General features: G+C 40.2%; 1 non-coding gene across 1 annotated transcript; it reads right to left on the minus strand.

Annotated features, from left to right (window-relative positions):
• Nucleotides 1-11171: 11171 nt before the first annotated feature.
• Nucleotides 11172-11243, minus strand: TRNAE-CUC (transfer RNA glutamic acid (anticodon CUC)). Its single transcript has one exon. It is a non-coding gene; the product is annotated as a tRNA-Glu (tRNA).
• Between the last annotated feature and the right edge of the window lie 5135 nt (nt 11244-16378).

Genomic DNA, 16378 nt, shown 5'->3' on the forward strand with positions numbered 1-16378 from the left:
CTGAAAAATAGGAACAATAATACCTAAGAATCATAGATGTCACATGACAAAGAGCTTCTTACAAAACTCCCTCCACTTTTGGTTTTCTCTAAGCAGGCATATTTTTATGTTCTAGAGTTATACGTCTAATACAGTAGTTATTAGCCATATATAACTATTTCAATTAAATTTATTAAAACTTGAAATTTAACTCCTTAGTCACACTAGTCAGTTTCAAATGCTCAGCAGCCACGTGTTGATGGCGGCTACTGAGTCAGACAGCATGCATAGAGAACATTTCATTATCTCAGAAGGTTCTTTAAGATCACGCTATTATTCTAGAGCCCTATTTTGTTTAAAATAGAAAAACTAATTGCAAATGCTAAGGCAAGAAAAAGATAGTAGTACAGGACAAGAATGCTCCTAATGTAGACCAATGTAGGCACTCAGCACACATTGTTAAGCACATGTATTTATTTTATTTTATTAACATTTTTATTGGAGTATAGAGTAGTTGATTTACAATGTTGTGTTGGTTTCAGGTGTACAGCAAAGTGAATCTATTATACATATACATATATGCACTCTTTTTTAGATTCTTTTCCCATATAGGCCACTACAGATTACTGAGTTGAGTTCCCTGTGCTATACAGTAGGTTCTTATTAGTTATTTATTTTATATATAGCAGTGTGTATATGTCAATCCCATTCTTCCAATTTATCCCTCCCCTCCCTTATCCCCTGGTAACCATAAGTTTATTTTCTACATCTGTAACTCTATTTCTATTTTGTAGGTGAGTTCATTTGTACCCTTTTTTTAGATTCCACATGTAAGTGATATTGTATGATATTTGTCTTTCTCTGTCTGACTTACTTCCCTCAGTATGACAATCTCTAGGCCCATCCATGTGGCTGCAAATGGTATTATTTCATTCTTTTTTATGGCTGAGTAATATTCCATTGTATATATGTACTGTATCTTCTTTATCCATTCCTCTGGTGATGGCCATTTAGGTTGCTTCCATGTCCTGGCTATTGTAAATAGTGTTGCAATGAACATTGCAGTGTATGTATCTTTTCGAATTATGATTTTCTCTGGATATATACCCAGGAGTAGGATGGCTGGCTCACATGGTAACTCTATTTTTAGTTTTTTTAGGAACCTCCATACTGTTCTCCATAGTGGCTGTACCAATATACATTCCCACTAACAGTATAGGAAGGTTCCCTTTTCTCCATACCCCCTCCAGCATTTATTGTTCCTAGATACTTTTGATGATAGCCATTCTGACCGGTGTGAGGTGATACCTCATTGTAATTTTGACTTGCATTTCTCTAATAATTAGTGATGTTGAGCATCTTTTCATGTGTTTTTAACCATCTGTATGTCTTCTTTGAAGAAATGTCTATTTAGATCTTCCATCCATTTTTTGATTGGGTTGTGTATTTAGACACTCTACTTTGATTTTAGAATTATTCCTAAAATTTATCTAGGAAAAAATAGTAGGCTTGGTTATAGCAGAAGAATGATCATATTATAAGCACTAGGACATAAATGTGATTATGAAACTTTCATTGCTTGCCAGTAGAGTTTCTTCATTTGTCTTAAGTTACTTTGGATAGAAGTTACTGCTCAGTTACTTAAGATTGACCTGGCATAAAATACATTATTAAGTTCTTATTGGACATATTACCCTGGTTGAATAACCCTATGAATTTTGTTCCCCAATTAACATAGAATTTTCATGTCAGTGAATAAAATTAGATTCAATAGGGAAGTTTTTGAAATGATAAGGATATTTAAGTGTGTACCATATTTGGATGCCTTCTTCCATGTTATTGACACAGACAGTATTGGAGTTATTTTTCCATACAGTGTCTCCCCCCACAAATATCTAAAATATCCTTAGACGCAAAAAATACCATGATAAGTCAATCTTTGACTATGTCATTTTACTTCTCTTGTGGGTCTATCAGATTAAAGTTTTGCTTTTATATTTTTTATAGAGTTTGTAATAGATTATTTATAAAGATTACCTTAAATTTTTCAAAATCAATAAAAACAATAAGAATCCGAACACCAAAAGTTTCAGAGCAGAGATTCATCTCTAGAGACCCCCAAATTGTCCTATCTTTCCCAATTTGTTTCAAGTGTGTGAAATGGGGAAGCGTGTGGTTGTTAGAGGAGCATTTCTTCTTCTTCTTTTTTGTGGTTAATATCATTATTATTTTTATTACTTATTGCTTAATTATTCACTTAAACAATTCTCAGTTAACAGGAAGAACACAACCCATGTAGACACGTACTTATATGGAAAATAAGATTTGGTTCTTTCGACATCAAGAAAGACCAAGAGCATTTCTTAACCTAACAATTTTATACAGTCAACCCAGCTTTGAGAGCCACACTGAACCACCATTTGGTTTCATTCCTTCTGGACTCGAGTCCTGGTTGCCTTCCCTTCCTGTTGCTCACCCATTTTTCCATGTCTAGGTCCACCTCCAGGTTTTCCATGTAGCCAGAGACATTAAGTTTGGTTTCACAGACTCACTTAACCTGGATTTGAATGGCTCAGGCTCTTTCTAGTCTGAGGATCTGGAGAAAGACTTAAATTCTTGGAGCCTCACTTACTCACCTGCAACAGGGGAAAAATGAAAGCACCTCATCTGTAGATTGTTTTAATGGTTAAATGAGAAATAAACTGCTCAGCATTGTTCCTGGCACCTACAGGTATTCAATCTTAGCTGTCAAGACTTTCTTCACCCCTCCCCCCCATTTCCACCACTCATTTCCATAGCTACCATCAGCCACTGATTTGGCTTCCCTATGATTCTGATTCTAGCAGGCAGGTGTGCTGACAGTGTATAAAATATTATGCACACTACAAAGACTTACCTCTCATACTCTTGTGAGTTTGAGAGCTAAGAGTCAGTCCTTTGAGGCTGAGCTATTGCATGTACCAGCAAAACTGTAAGTTCTGAAAATGCATATTTTGGACCAGCCCCTAAAATAGAATGACCAAATAAGACACTCACTACACTATCAAGCAGAGTGATCAGCCTTCCTAGATAAACCCACTCTCTTGAGTTGTCTTAGCTACAGCTGACACAATAGCCAGACAGTTTTGTGATTCATTTATATCCATCATCCTATATCCTGGCTGATTTTTATCATAAGGATGCATCCATATTTACCACTAATCTTTTTGCTTTCCAAATATTTTGTATCACTCCACCACAGAAATGACCCAATAAGAGTTAAATCTCAAAAAGAGCAAAGCAAAACAAAAACACTTTACCCATCGAGGTTAAAAGAGGCACCTGGAACCCACTATCCACATTAAATGCCCCAGACAAAATTGTGGACCAAAATTTCCACTCTTGTGTCCTTTGCCTGTCTCCACAACCATCTTTCCCACCCTACATCTCTCTTTGGTGATTATGCTTTCTCTACTTTTCCCCTTCCCCCATCAAAGACTGCCTTAAATGGGGGAAAAATCCAATAACCTCACTCACATTAAGATGTAAGTTAGTAATTCCCTGCAAGTCTTAATAGGGTCTCTCCCATGGGGGATTTTATTTTAATGTGGACCAAAGGACCGCATCTATAAAAGTATAATTTCAGGGATCAGAAAAGTCATTCAAGGAGGCTGTAGGTATTTCTCAGGCTTACATGTGTCAGATCCTGAGCTGTGGGGCACAGCAAGGTCTGTGAGGAGCAGCCAGGAGCTGAGGACAAGGCAGAACATTGTGGATGCTCCTGCATGAGCCAGGGCAAAGTGGGGGGTGGAGCATGGGATGGGATGGTTCAGTAGCAGGGAGAGGTCAGTGGTCCAGCTCCTCCAGGGGTGTCCTATGAGAGGCCTAAGAAGACAAAGCCTGTTGGGCTCCTGGCAGACAGGATGGGAACCTGGCAACAGGCAATATGCAGACATGCAGACAAGGAGACAGCAGTGTCAGAAAACATGGACTCAACTAGGGATTTAGAATTTAAGGCAGGCTCAGTTTTTCAGAGCAACAGGATGAGAAATTCTGAAGTTGAGTCCAAGAGGCATGGGAGCACCAGCCAGGAAACCAGAGTCAGGAATCACTGTGGTCTTTGTAGCACCTGAGACCTTGGCTCCAGTGCTCACTCAAAAGCAGCTAGATCCAGTTCAAATGGTTTGGAACAAGTGTGCCGTGGTTTTTATCCAGACAGACACTTGCCTCATTTGCACACGCCAGGCCTCATCTGTTCTCCAGAACTGACCTCCACTCACTTCTTAACTCAGGATTTTTGGAGCATCTTGCTGCTGACCTTTCTGTGCTCTGGCTCCCATTTCTGTGTCTCACCAGATAACTTCCCTGCATTCTCGATATCTGGCACTAGTTCCAGCTTCTCAGACTCACTTCCCTTAGAGTAACTTATGTTGCACACAGAGTAATCAAGAGATGCCTCTGACAGTGTCCAAATCCTTTCCGTATTCCCAAACCAAGCTTAGCCTACTTCATCTCAATTACCTTCAATGGAAGCCCTGAAGAAACTTACTGCAGGAAGAACCTGCTCCATGCATGGTAGTTAAAGATGTGATGAGGAAGTCTATCTAGTAGCCTGAGCCTTTTACCACTAAGAAGATAAGATGCAGAGCCCCAAATCCACTGTCTCAATCAGCCTTTCTGCTATGTCAGGGTCTACTCCAGATGCCATAGGTCTCCCTGGACCAGGCAGCAAATTTGGGGAACACTCTGAGGTTCTATTCATTTGGGGGCTTAGGGGCTATATTAGTAAGTTTTTAAAAACTGCGATAATGTTGTATAATAAACAGCCCCCAAATCTCATTGACTTAGAGGAACACACATTTTGTGCCCAGATGTCTGTCCAGGAGCTTGTTGGACCAGCTCTGCTTCAGACTGAAGTATAGGATTAGATCTGCTCCCATGTCTTTCATTTTAGGACCCAGGCTGAAGGAATGGAGACTACTTGGCCCATGTTATTCTCACGGCAAATGACAGGAGTGCAAGAGAACAAACCAAACTATATGAGTACGTGCAAAACCTTTGACATACATGGTATAGATTGTATCTGCTCACATTCCATTGGCCAAAGCAACACATATGGTCAAGTCCATACAGTGTAGAGTAGTATTCCCTGCTCATAGTGAGCCATGGCATGTCCCCAGAGCAAATATAGAATTGTGAAAAAAAATTAATAGAATCTATAACACTGGACTATACAGTGATAATAACAACAATAAAATAATAGGAGGAAGAGGAGAAGGAAGCAGAAAAAGAGAAGGAGTATCTTTTGACCCTTTGTCAAGCACTTTCTTTGGATTAGCCGGTGGCCTAAACACTCTGTATGCATTATCTCATCCATCCTATCGACAAATCACAAAAGTAAACATCAATTTTAGACTTTTCCTGCTATAAGTAATAGAAAATTGAACTGACATAACTTCAATGATACCATTAATTGTTTACTGTGCAAAAAATCCAGAAGTAGGAGATTCTAGGTTTGGTGAGCTCAGTGATTCATTAGTATCTGCAAAGACCCAGGGGCTTCCTTGTTTCTGTCTTATCACCCTCAGCATGGTGATATTGCTCACCTCATATTACCAAGATGGCTGCAGCAATTCCACGCTTCACATGCAGATGACAACTTCTAAAACATCCCTACCATGTATCCCATTATTAAAGCCTTCACAAAACACGTCCCCACATATCTCATTTGCCAGAATTACATCACATACCTATGCCTAAATCAATCACTTGACAAGAAGTAAACAAATCAGACTGATTTAGACAAATTATTTATCCCTGTAGGCTTAGGAGAATCCTGGTCTAATGGTCATGGTCTTCTGAGGCAGGTCAATAAAACTGGGGTTCTGTTAATGAGGGAGAAAGGGAAGAAAGGTGGTTGGATAAGCACCCAAAATATCTCTCACTATCTCTTACCATGTACCAGTCACTGTGTCGAGTATCTTTCTGTATCAACTCATTAAATATTCCCAAAGACTCTGTAACTAATAAGCTGTTATTAGACTCAAGTAGATTGCTTTTGTTGCTTGTGCTTTTGGTATCATACCCAAAAAATTATTGTAAGACCAATGTCAAGTAGCCTCTTCTATGAATTTTATGGTTTCAGGTCTTATGTTTAAGTCTTTAACCTATTTTGAATTAATTTTGTAAGTGGTATAAGATAGAGATCCAATTTTATTCTTTTGCATGTGGTTATCCAGTTTTCATAACATAATCTGTTGAATAGACTATCCTTTGCCCATTGAGTGTTCTTATCTCCCTTGTCAAACATTAACCAATCACATGAGAGCTCAAATTATGTTCCATTGGCCTCTGTGTCTATTTTTATGCTGGTACCGTACTATTTTCATTACTGTAGCTTTGTAGTATAGTTTGAAATCAGGAGATATGGTGCTTCCAGCTTTGTTCTTCAGTATTGATTTGGTTATTCAGGGTCTTTTGTGATTCCACATACATCTTAACGTTGTTTGTTCTATTTCTGTGAAAAAGTCCATTGGGATTTTGATAGGGATTGCATTGAATCTATAGATGGTTTTGGATGGTATGGACATTTTAACAATATTAATTCCTTTGATCCATGAACACAGGATATCCTTTCACTTGGTTGTAACTTCTTCAAGTCTTTCATTTCTTTGGTTAAATTTATTCCTAAGTGTGTTTTATTGTTTTTGATGCCATTGTTAATGAGACAATTTTTTAAATTTCTCTTTCAGTTACTTTGTTGTTAGTGTATAGAAATGCAACTAATTTCTGTATGTTGATTTTATATACTGCATTTTTTACTGAATTCATTGATTAGTTTCAATAGTTTTGGGTTGAGTCTTTAGAATTTTCTATATGTAAGATCATATCATTTTCAAATAACAATAACTTTCTGATTTCAATTTCTTTTATTTCTTTATCTTGTCTGATTGCTCTAGCTAAGAGTAGTGAGAGTGGCCACCCTTGTCTTGTTACTGATCTTAGAGGAAAAGCTTTTAAACTTTCACTGTGGAGTATGATATAGGGGCTTTTTTATGGTGATGTATGTTTCTTCTGTACCCAATTTGTTGAGGATTTTTATCATAAATGAATGTTGAATTTTATCAAATGCTTTTTCTGCATCTATTGAGATGATCATATGATTTTTAGCTTTGTGAACTTGGATGTTCAAGTTTCTCCTCCAGCTTGGGAAGTTCTCAGCTACTATTATTTTTTTTAATAAACTCTCATTCTCTCTCTGTCTCCCTCTGGAACTCCAATGATTCTGATATTTGTTTATTTGATGGTGTCCTATAGATCATGTAGGCTTCTTTTGCTTTTTAAAATTTTTTTCTCTGTTCTCCTCTGACTAGGTTTTTCAAAGTTCCCATCCTCTAGATCTTTGATTCTATCTTCTGATTAGTCTATTCTACTGCTGATGCTCTTTATTGCATTTTTCATTTAAATTCACTGTATTCTTCAGCTTCAAAATTTCTGTTTGGTTCTTTTTTATGCTTTCTATGTCTTTCTCAAAATTCTCATTTTGTTTGTGTATTGTTTTCCTGATTTCGTTGAATTATTTTTGTGTTTTCTTGTAGCTCTTTTAGCTTCCTTAAAACAGCTACTTTGAATTCTTTATCAGGTAAATTGCAGATCTCCATGTCTTTGGGACTGATTACTGGAAGATTATTGAAATCCTCTGATGGTGTCATATTTCCTTGATTTTTCACATTTCTTGAAGTTTTGCCTTGCTGTCTTTGCATTTGAAGTAGTAGTCACCTCCTCCAGTAGTTACTAACTGCCTTTGGGAAAGAAATGCCTTCCGTCAGCCCGGCTAGGGATCCTGAGGCTTTCCCTGACCTTCTATCGCTATACCTGCTCCACATTTCTTGCTCCCTCTTGTGGCAAAATTCTTAAGCTTGTAAGCCTCCTTTCATTTGTGCAACACACCACGCCATGTGCTGACAGCCTCCCTTTTGCCTTCCCAATGGTGGTGTCACTAAAACTCAATATTGTGGTCTCTCCTTGGCCCACATATTTGGGTTGGCTTTCTGCACGTGCTCACTAGCCATCTGACAAAGCTTGCTCTCATCACCACCCCTATGAGCTCATACAGGGAGCTGGCCAGAGGGTGGAGATGTGTGTGGATGAGGTATGTGGAGTTCTGGGGTCGTCCATGTGCCAGTTGGGGGGATCTGTGGGTGAGGTGAGTTCAGCGGCTCATAGGTGGGCTTTTTGATGGGGTTCATGATACAGTTAGTAGTATCTGTGTCACTTAAATGCTCTCCAGAGTCCTATCTGCTGCTCTTCCAGCCACTTCCTCCCAACCAGTCGCAATTCAGCACAAGGGAAATGGACCTCTTTGGCATCATCTGACACAGCTGGAGAAGTTGGACACTCACTCACATGCTCTCACTCCCTGACCTCCATACCCCATGGGAGAAATCACAGGCAAAAAAGATCTCTCTGGACTCTAAGCTGTGCCACCTTGAGGGAGAGGTGATATGGATAAAGTCAAGCTGTCCCTCTTACCCTTTCCAATGCACCCAAACTGATATATATATATATATATATATATACACACATATATTTTTTGCTCCAATGGTGTGCTGGAATTTCTCCACTGGAAACCTGGACTTCCACAAAGGCTCTCTCATCTGTGGGTGATTGTCTGAGATAACATTCTTTAGAGGTTCCCATTCCATGGTCAAGAACGGCTAGAGCTGGTTCATGGGCTACTGCAGGGTCCACAGCCTAGACTAAGATATCTATGCCTATTACCCAATGAACACATGGGTCAGATTCCTCCTGAGTCCCTTGGCATATGGCTCTGGATCCCACAGGTTCCATAAAGGCACTTTTGACTGTGGATCATTGCCAGATTGTTGTGGTTGGGGGTGGCAGTGCGGCATGATTGAGGGACATCTTATTCTATTTTGTTGCTGATATTTTCATTTCTCCACTAATCATTTCTCCCTATGTCAGAGTTTTTCACCAAAGTCTAAATACTCCTGTATTATGTTGGTTGTAAGATATATAGATTTTCACATCTTAATATCTCTGAAATCTGAATACAGCTGACAACCAGTGATGTGCTAATGTTTCACTGCGAGCATTTCTTTTCCTTTAAAGTTACAATTAAAGGCATAGCTGTGAAAAAAATATTAGACATTCAGTTCAAGACAGGGCTTCAAAAAGTGATACCAGCGCTTGAGCGCTTGAGTTGCACTGATTGAGAGTCCACCTGCCGATGCAGGGTCACGGGTTCATGCCCCGGTCCGGGAAGATCCCACATGCCGCGGAGCAGCTGGGCCCGTGAGCCATGGTCTCTGGGCTTGTGCGTCTGGAGCCTGTGCTCCGCAACGGGAGAGGCCACAACAGTGAGAGGCCCGCGCACCACAAAAAAAAAAAAAAAAAAGTTATACCAAATTGCCCAATCCATGTGTCCAAGTACCAGTACCCTGATTAATCACAACTGGGAATACATGGGAGAATTTCCAAGGACCTTTTGGCCTGTCTGTTGCCTTTCATTGATGGGGCATGGGAAAGTTCAGACACAAGTCAGCTATATAACCTAAGGGCATATTCTTCCTTTTATGAGTTCCAATCCAGGATGACACACTCCCATGGATAGTTATCTCCTACTTTATAACTAATCCCTGAAACCCCCTGTGGGAATAAGACAGGGAGCCATGAAAATACCTGCTGTCCCCAGCTGGTCTCACCAGCCTTGAGACCCTGGTGCCTTTCATATACAACCTAACCCTGATCAGGACCTGAGTTCACTCTAACCATATAACGAGTATACCAACAGTGTCACCTACTGCCACCATGTTCCTGCCACCTGATCAGCACAGGAGAAGACGTGGCTCCCATCTTCCTATACAGTAAAAGCCATCTCTGCCCATGAGTATATTGTTATGCTCCTGCAAATCAGGACCTCCTTCTAATTTACCCTTTTCCCTATCCCGTTTGCGCCTACAATGTCCATAGCTTCTTGAGGTGAATTCATCTCACATGACCCTTCTGCTCTTCTCTGGGCTCTTGTGCCAGCCCTGCTGTGGCAGAATTTAAAGGATCTTAAGGATGTAGCTAAGGCATCTCCACCAGTGCATATTATTGGTTTGCATCCTGAAAGGAAAATTAAGAAAAACACTTTAGGAGCACATGGATGAAAGATAAACTTTTCTCTCAAGAAAGACAGGCATACAAATACCTAAATACAGTAAAATCATGCTTTAAAGATCCAAGCAGAATGCTTTAGAAACTTGGAATGGATGCGGGATGGGAGTGAGTATTCAGGTAGGCTTTATAGAACACCTGTAACAGAGCCAGGTTCTTCAAAAGCATTTTTCATAGAGGTGTAATGCACTAAAGTTGACCCTTCTGTACAGGAAAAACTTGAGTTGTATGTACACCTTGAAACATAGAGGAAGAAGGTAGTTTCAATAGAAATGAAAAGGAGGAAATAGATAAGAAATATGAAGGGACTAAAGATGATGCCTTAGATGAGATTCCCCAGAAGCAGAACCTGAGATGTTCTCAGGAGAAACCCTCAGGACAGTACCAGGAAAGAAGCTAGAGAGGATCACCTTCAGCTAAAGTTTAGACCCAGCCTGGTCCTACAGGGAGCTCTGGAGCATGAATGCCACTGCAAATGTTCTCCCTTAAAGCAAGGGGTGGGCAGGGATTTTTTTCCGTTTTATCAACCACTGATTGGAGGCTCCTCCCAGGAAAAGGCACAGCTTCCCAGGCCATTCCAGGTAAATTGGTTCCCATAGGTCAAGGGCAATTCTCCAGAGAATGATGCATCTGTGAACTATGAACAGTCATCACTTATGTCAACTGAGTGTCTGGGTGAGGCACCAAATTCATAAATAGTAGAAGAGCTTTGATAAGACTTAGTGGCACAGCAGATACTGATTTTTTTTAAATGAGCTTTTTATGTAATGCTTCCTTTTTCTTTCTCCCTTTCTTTCTCCCTTTCTTTCTTTCTTTCTTTCTTTCTTTCTTTCTTTCTTTCTTTCTTTCTTTCTTTCTTTCTTTCTTTCTTTCTTTCTTTTCTTTCTTTCTTTCTTTCTTTCTTTCTTTCTTTCTTTCTTTCTTTCTTTCTTTCTTTCTTTCTTTCTTTCTTTCTTTCTTTCTCTTTCTTTCCTTCCTTCTTTCCTTCTTTTTTTTTCTGGCTGCACCACAGGGCTTGCAGGATCCTATAGTTCCCTGACCAGGGATTGAACCTGGGCCATGGCAGTGAGAGCACCAAGTCCTAACCACTGGACCACCAGGGAATTTCCATCCATTTCTTGTTTTTACTTATCTCTACAATGAATACATATGTTTTAAAACTATAAAAAAATACAAGGAAAAAGAGAGTGAGAAAGGCTTACTTGCTTCATACTAAATGAAATTGCCTTTCCCCTCCCTTTCCATTCTAGTAGAGATGTTATAGAAGAATGGTTAGGACTCGATTTTAAGCTACATCAGGAAAGAAGTCAAGCATCTTACCAAGGCTGTATATATGAGGACTCAATTCAAACTTGCTTAAAGCAGAGGGACCTTATTGGCTCAGGTCACCATAAAGGATGAGTTTGGAGCTGACCTGTGGAAAGGTGAGCAGACAACTGTGGCCTTCAGTACCAAGTGTTAGTTAGTTACTAGCTCTGATTAGACTCCAATTGATCATGCTTGTGTCACATGTCCTTCCCCATAATAATTGCTAATGTCACAGAGATAGATTACCAGATTCAGCTGGGCCTGAGTCATACATACACCTTCCCTTTTGACAAAAGGCATGGAATTCCATGATTGACAGACAATACTCCTGGGGCCACACAGAATGGGGAAGAAACTGATCCTGGAGGAAATAGGAGCATCTGCAATGACATCATATAAAGTGAAACCATTAATGCCCACTGCTTGCACAAAGATCACAGAAGAACAGGATTATCTTCGAAGAGCCTGTAATTCTTACCTAAAATTTTTTGTTCAGGAAAAACCATGTTGAATTTCTCAATATCTGAAAATAATCACCTTAACATATTGGGTGATTGCCCTTCTTTCTTTTTATGATTTTGTGTTATTCTACTACCACCATGAACTCCCTGCTCCAACCATGTAAGTTTCCACTGTCATAACACGGAAGGCCCATTCCTGTAGCCACAGAGCAATGGTTCTCAGTTTAGCTGTATATCAGACTAACCCAGAGGGCTTGTGAAAGCACAGATTCCTGGGCACCACACCTAGAGTGTTTGATTTGGTAGATCTGGACTGAGAATTTGCATTTCTAAAAGACTTTCAGGTGGTGCCCACTCTGTTGCTCTGGGGACCAAATTCTGAGAACCACTGCTCTAGTGAAAGTAGATGGAAAAGTGAGCATGTTTGTGTGTTGGCAACAGCAGATAGATTTTAGCAAGCTGTTAGAAGATCACAATAGGCTTAGACAAGTAATAGCTGGTTTCAATGCAAATATCAAAGGAAATTGAAAGAATCCCTATTACAGGATTGGACCTTCACGTAGGTAAAACTGGAAAGGTTTTGATTCTGAAAGTTCCAGGAAGACTTCATCATTGAACAAAGAGATTCAGTCAGAGACAAAGATCAGATAAATGGCCTTACCTTCTCACCTCGAGCCTATGGTTTCACATGGCCTCAAAGTAGCTGCCGTTAGCTAAAGAGAAAGGCATGGGGGCTAGGACAAAAAGTAATGAAAAACAGATTTGAGATCTATGTTTAGGTCCAGAACTATGTAATGACGTGAGTGTACTAAATTTTTTAGGCAACTGCATTGCCAAAGAAACTGTGAGCCAAGACTGAAAAATTTTGTAGCGTTTGAACTTTAAAACAACATTCAGTCTGTCTCCTTCACTAGGAGGTAAGATACATGAAAAGAGGGACTTTGCCTGTGTTTTTATTTTATTTATAATTTTAATTTTTTAAAATTTTTGTCTGTGTTGGATCTTCATTGCTGTGTGTGGGCTTTCTCTAGTTGTGGCGAGTGGGGGCTACTCTTCATTGTTGTGTGTGGGCTTCTCATTGCAGTGGCTTCTCTTGTTGCGGAGCACGGGCTCTAGGCACGCAGGTTTCAGTAGTTGTGGCTTGTGGGCTCTAGAGAACAGGCTCAGTAGTTGTGACGCATGGGCGTAGTTGCTCCACTGCATGTGGGTTCTTCCTGGACCAGGGATCAAGCCTGTGTCCCCTGCACTGGCAGGCGGATTATTAACCACTGCGCCACCAGGGAAGTCCCTTGTCTATGCTTTTAAACCACTGTACCTGTGCCTAGCATGGGGTCTCATGCAGAGTATAAGCTTATTAAGTATGTGTTGGGAAAAAGAAAACAAAACAAAACATTGTTCAGAGACCTGAAAGTAGCACCAGCTAGAATCTGGCTATGAAAGCTGTGTATCCCCAGGGAAGGTACACTCTCTGGGCACCTTGGATATGGCCATGGATGTTTATGGACAAGAAAGAGACTATTTACAGATGTAGAAAACAAACTTATGGTTACTGGGGGGGATAAATTGGCAGACTGTGATTGACATACATACACACTACTATATATAAAGTAGATAACCAATAAGGACCTACCGTATAGCACAGGGAACTCTTCTCAATACTCTGTAATGGCCTATATGGGAAAAGGATCTAAAAAAGAGTGGATATATGTATATGTATAACTGATACAATTTGCTGTACAGCAGCTAACACAACATTGTAAATCAACTATACTCTAATTAAAGAAAAAAAATGAAAGAAAGAAAGAGACTCTTTGAGGGCAGATCCACAGACATGGGACCATGGACATGGGGGTTGCTCCCAGAGGGCAGAATCAAGGTCTATCAAGTACTCCCCCAACCCTCAAAGTACTCATTGCGGGAGGGGTTTCACCATGCCTGCTGATCAGGATCTCATGATCTCTGTGTGTGTCTCCCAGTGTCCCTTTCATGAAAGGAACATTTATTCGGTCCCTCCTGGATCATTGATTAGTGTGTGTTGTGGGAGTTTGCAGATAACTTGTCTTTTCAGATAATAGGTCATTTGATTATGATAGGTCATTGGGTTCTGGATGGTGTAGTCTCTGCCATCACCTGTGATCTTGGAATGCAGCTGACTATAGTGATTGAATGAAGCTTTGGGTTGTCTTCCTTGGGGAGGGAATATGTTCTTGTGTGGGAAGAAAATCAAAGTAAATATTTGAGCATCAAGAGAATGACGGTGTGTTCTCCAATCTGTTTCCTCTTTTCTTTCTGGGCTCCCAGATGGCCTACATTTCCCAGTCTCTTTTGAAGTTACGTGTGGCTGTGTGACTGAAATGTAGCCAGTTCAGGCTGCTGTAGCAAAATACCATGACTGTGTAGCTTATAAACAACAGGCAGTTATTTCTCACAGTTCTGGAGGCTGGAAGTCTGAGTCAGGGTGCCAGTGTGGCCGGATTCTGGTGAGAATGCTCTTCCAGGTGGCACACTCCTGATTTCTTGTTGTGTCCTCACATGGCAGAAAAAGTGAAAGCTAATTCTCTGGCCTCTTCTTATAAGGGCACTAATCCCATTAGTGAGGGCTCCATCTTCAAGACCCAACTAACTTCCAAAGGCCCCACCCCCAAATAACCATCATGTTGGGGATTCCATTTCAACATAGAAGTTTGGAGAGAATACAAACATTCAGTCCATAATAATAGACAAAGGAATGTTCACAAAAGTTTCAGGTTGGAAACATAAAGGTTTCCCATGAGGTTTCTCTATGCTTTTTTTTTGTTAATATGCTGGGCAACGGTAAAAGCCACATGTTGGAAACGGCAGTGCCTCCATCAGCATGAGTCCCTCAGGGACTGAGTGAAGCACCCACCACATACTGACTGCAACATCTGCACTGGATTCTGTGAGACAGCAATAAAATTTTAAGGTGTTAAGCCATTGAAATGTTAGGTTTATTTGTTACAGCAGCTAGCATTACTGTAATTTATACCCTTATTATTCTCCTTCAAAGTTGTAAACTTTTGCTAATGTGAAAGCTATCCATCTCTGTCTGGAATGAACTTTTAACATCTAACCTAACAAAATATAGCAATTACCTCAAGGTCAAGTTCAAATTTCACCTGTTTCCTGAATATTTTACTAATAATTGAGGAAACATAGACCTTGTCTTTTTCCTGCCTTATATTAGTTTCCTGTGACTGCTGTAAAAAATTACACAAACTTGGTAGCCCAAAATGTATTCCCTCACAGTTCTGGAGGCCAGAAGTCTTTAATCAGTATCACCTTAATCAAGGTGTCCGTAGGGTTGCCCCCCCTCTGGAGGCTCTAGGGGAGAATCTGTTCTTTGCCTCTTTCACCATGTGGTGGCTGCTGGCATTCCTTGATTTGTGGCCACATCACTCCAATGTTCAAGGACAACATCTTCAAATATCTCTCTGATCTGTCCTCACACTGCCTTGTCTGTGTGTGGATAATCTCCTTCTGCTGCCTCTTATAGATAAGGATTCCGAGAATGCGTTTAAGACCTACCTGAATAATCCAGAATAATCTCCCAATCTCAAAATGCTTAATTTTATCACAACTGCAAAGACTTTTTTTTTGCCTATTGAACATATTCCTCATAGAATACAAGTTGGAAACTAACATCATTTAATTCAGAATTTCATTGTATATATCACTTTGTATTGAACTCTATTGCATGTGTTTCTACCATATACAATGCTGATACCATTTAATCATGTATTCATTCAACATTTATCAAACATGTTGTCTATGACAAGACTATAATATAAGACTGTAAAGGTAAAGAGTAGGCAATCACACCATTTTAAAGGAGTTCATAAAATCATAGGAGATACACATGACTATGATAGACTAAGGAAATATGATGCGGTGCCCAGTCAGGGGTGAGTGAAAGATACAATACGTAATGGGACACAGGGGAGGGATTTCTAACACAGACAATACCAAGCTGAGACCTGAAATAACTATTCTGCTTTGGGGAAGTGAGTGGGAGAAGAATGTGGACAGGGTGAACAGAATGTGCAAAGGCACAGTGGTTTCCAAGAGCATGTATTTGTACAAGGGACTTCAAGCAGCTCCTGATCCAGCTGAAACACAGAGAGAAGGGGCAGGAGGGTCACAAGAAATGAGGCTGGATAGGCAAGCAGAGGCCGGATCATGAAGGGAGGTCTTTGTAAACTGTGATAAGGATTTTGACTTATTTCAAAGGCAAAGAGAGGCACCTGAAGGATTTTAAATTGAGACTTATGTGATTAGTTTGACGCTTTGGAGACACCACTGTGGTGTGATTTAAAGAATGGATTAGAGTTAGGCCATTGTGGTCTCGGGAAGAGCAATGAGTGGCTGCTACCAATGACCCAGGAAAGGAATGAAGGTGGGTGAGCTGTTATGAACGTGGATTCAATAACTATTTATCCTCCTCTTCCAGC

Source organism: Pseudorca crassidens, chromosome 15, assembly GCF_039906515.1.
Source record: "Pseudorca crassidens isolate mPseCra1 chromosome 15, mPseCra1.hap1, whole genome shotgun sequence".
Lineage (NCBI taxonomy): Eukaryota > Metazoa > Chordata > Mammalia > Artiodactyla > Delphinidae > Pseudorca > Pseudorca crassidens.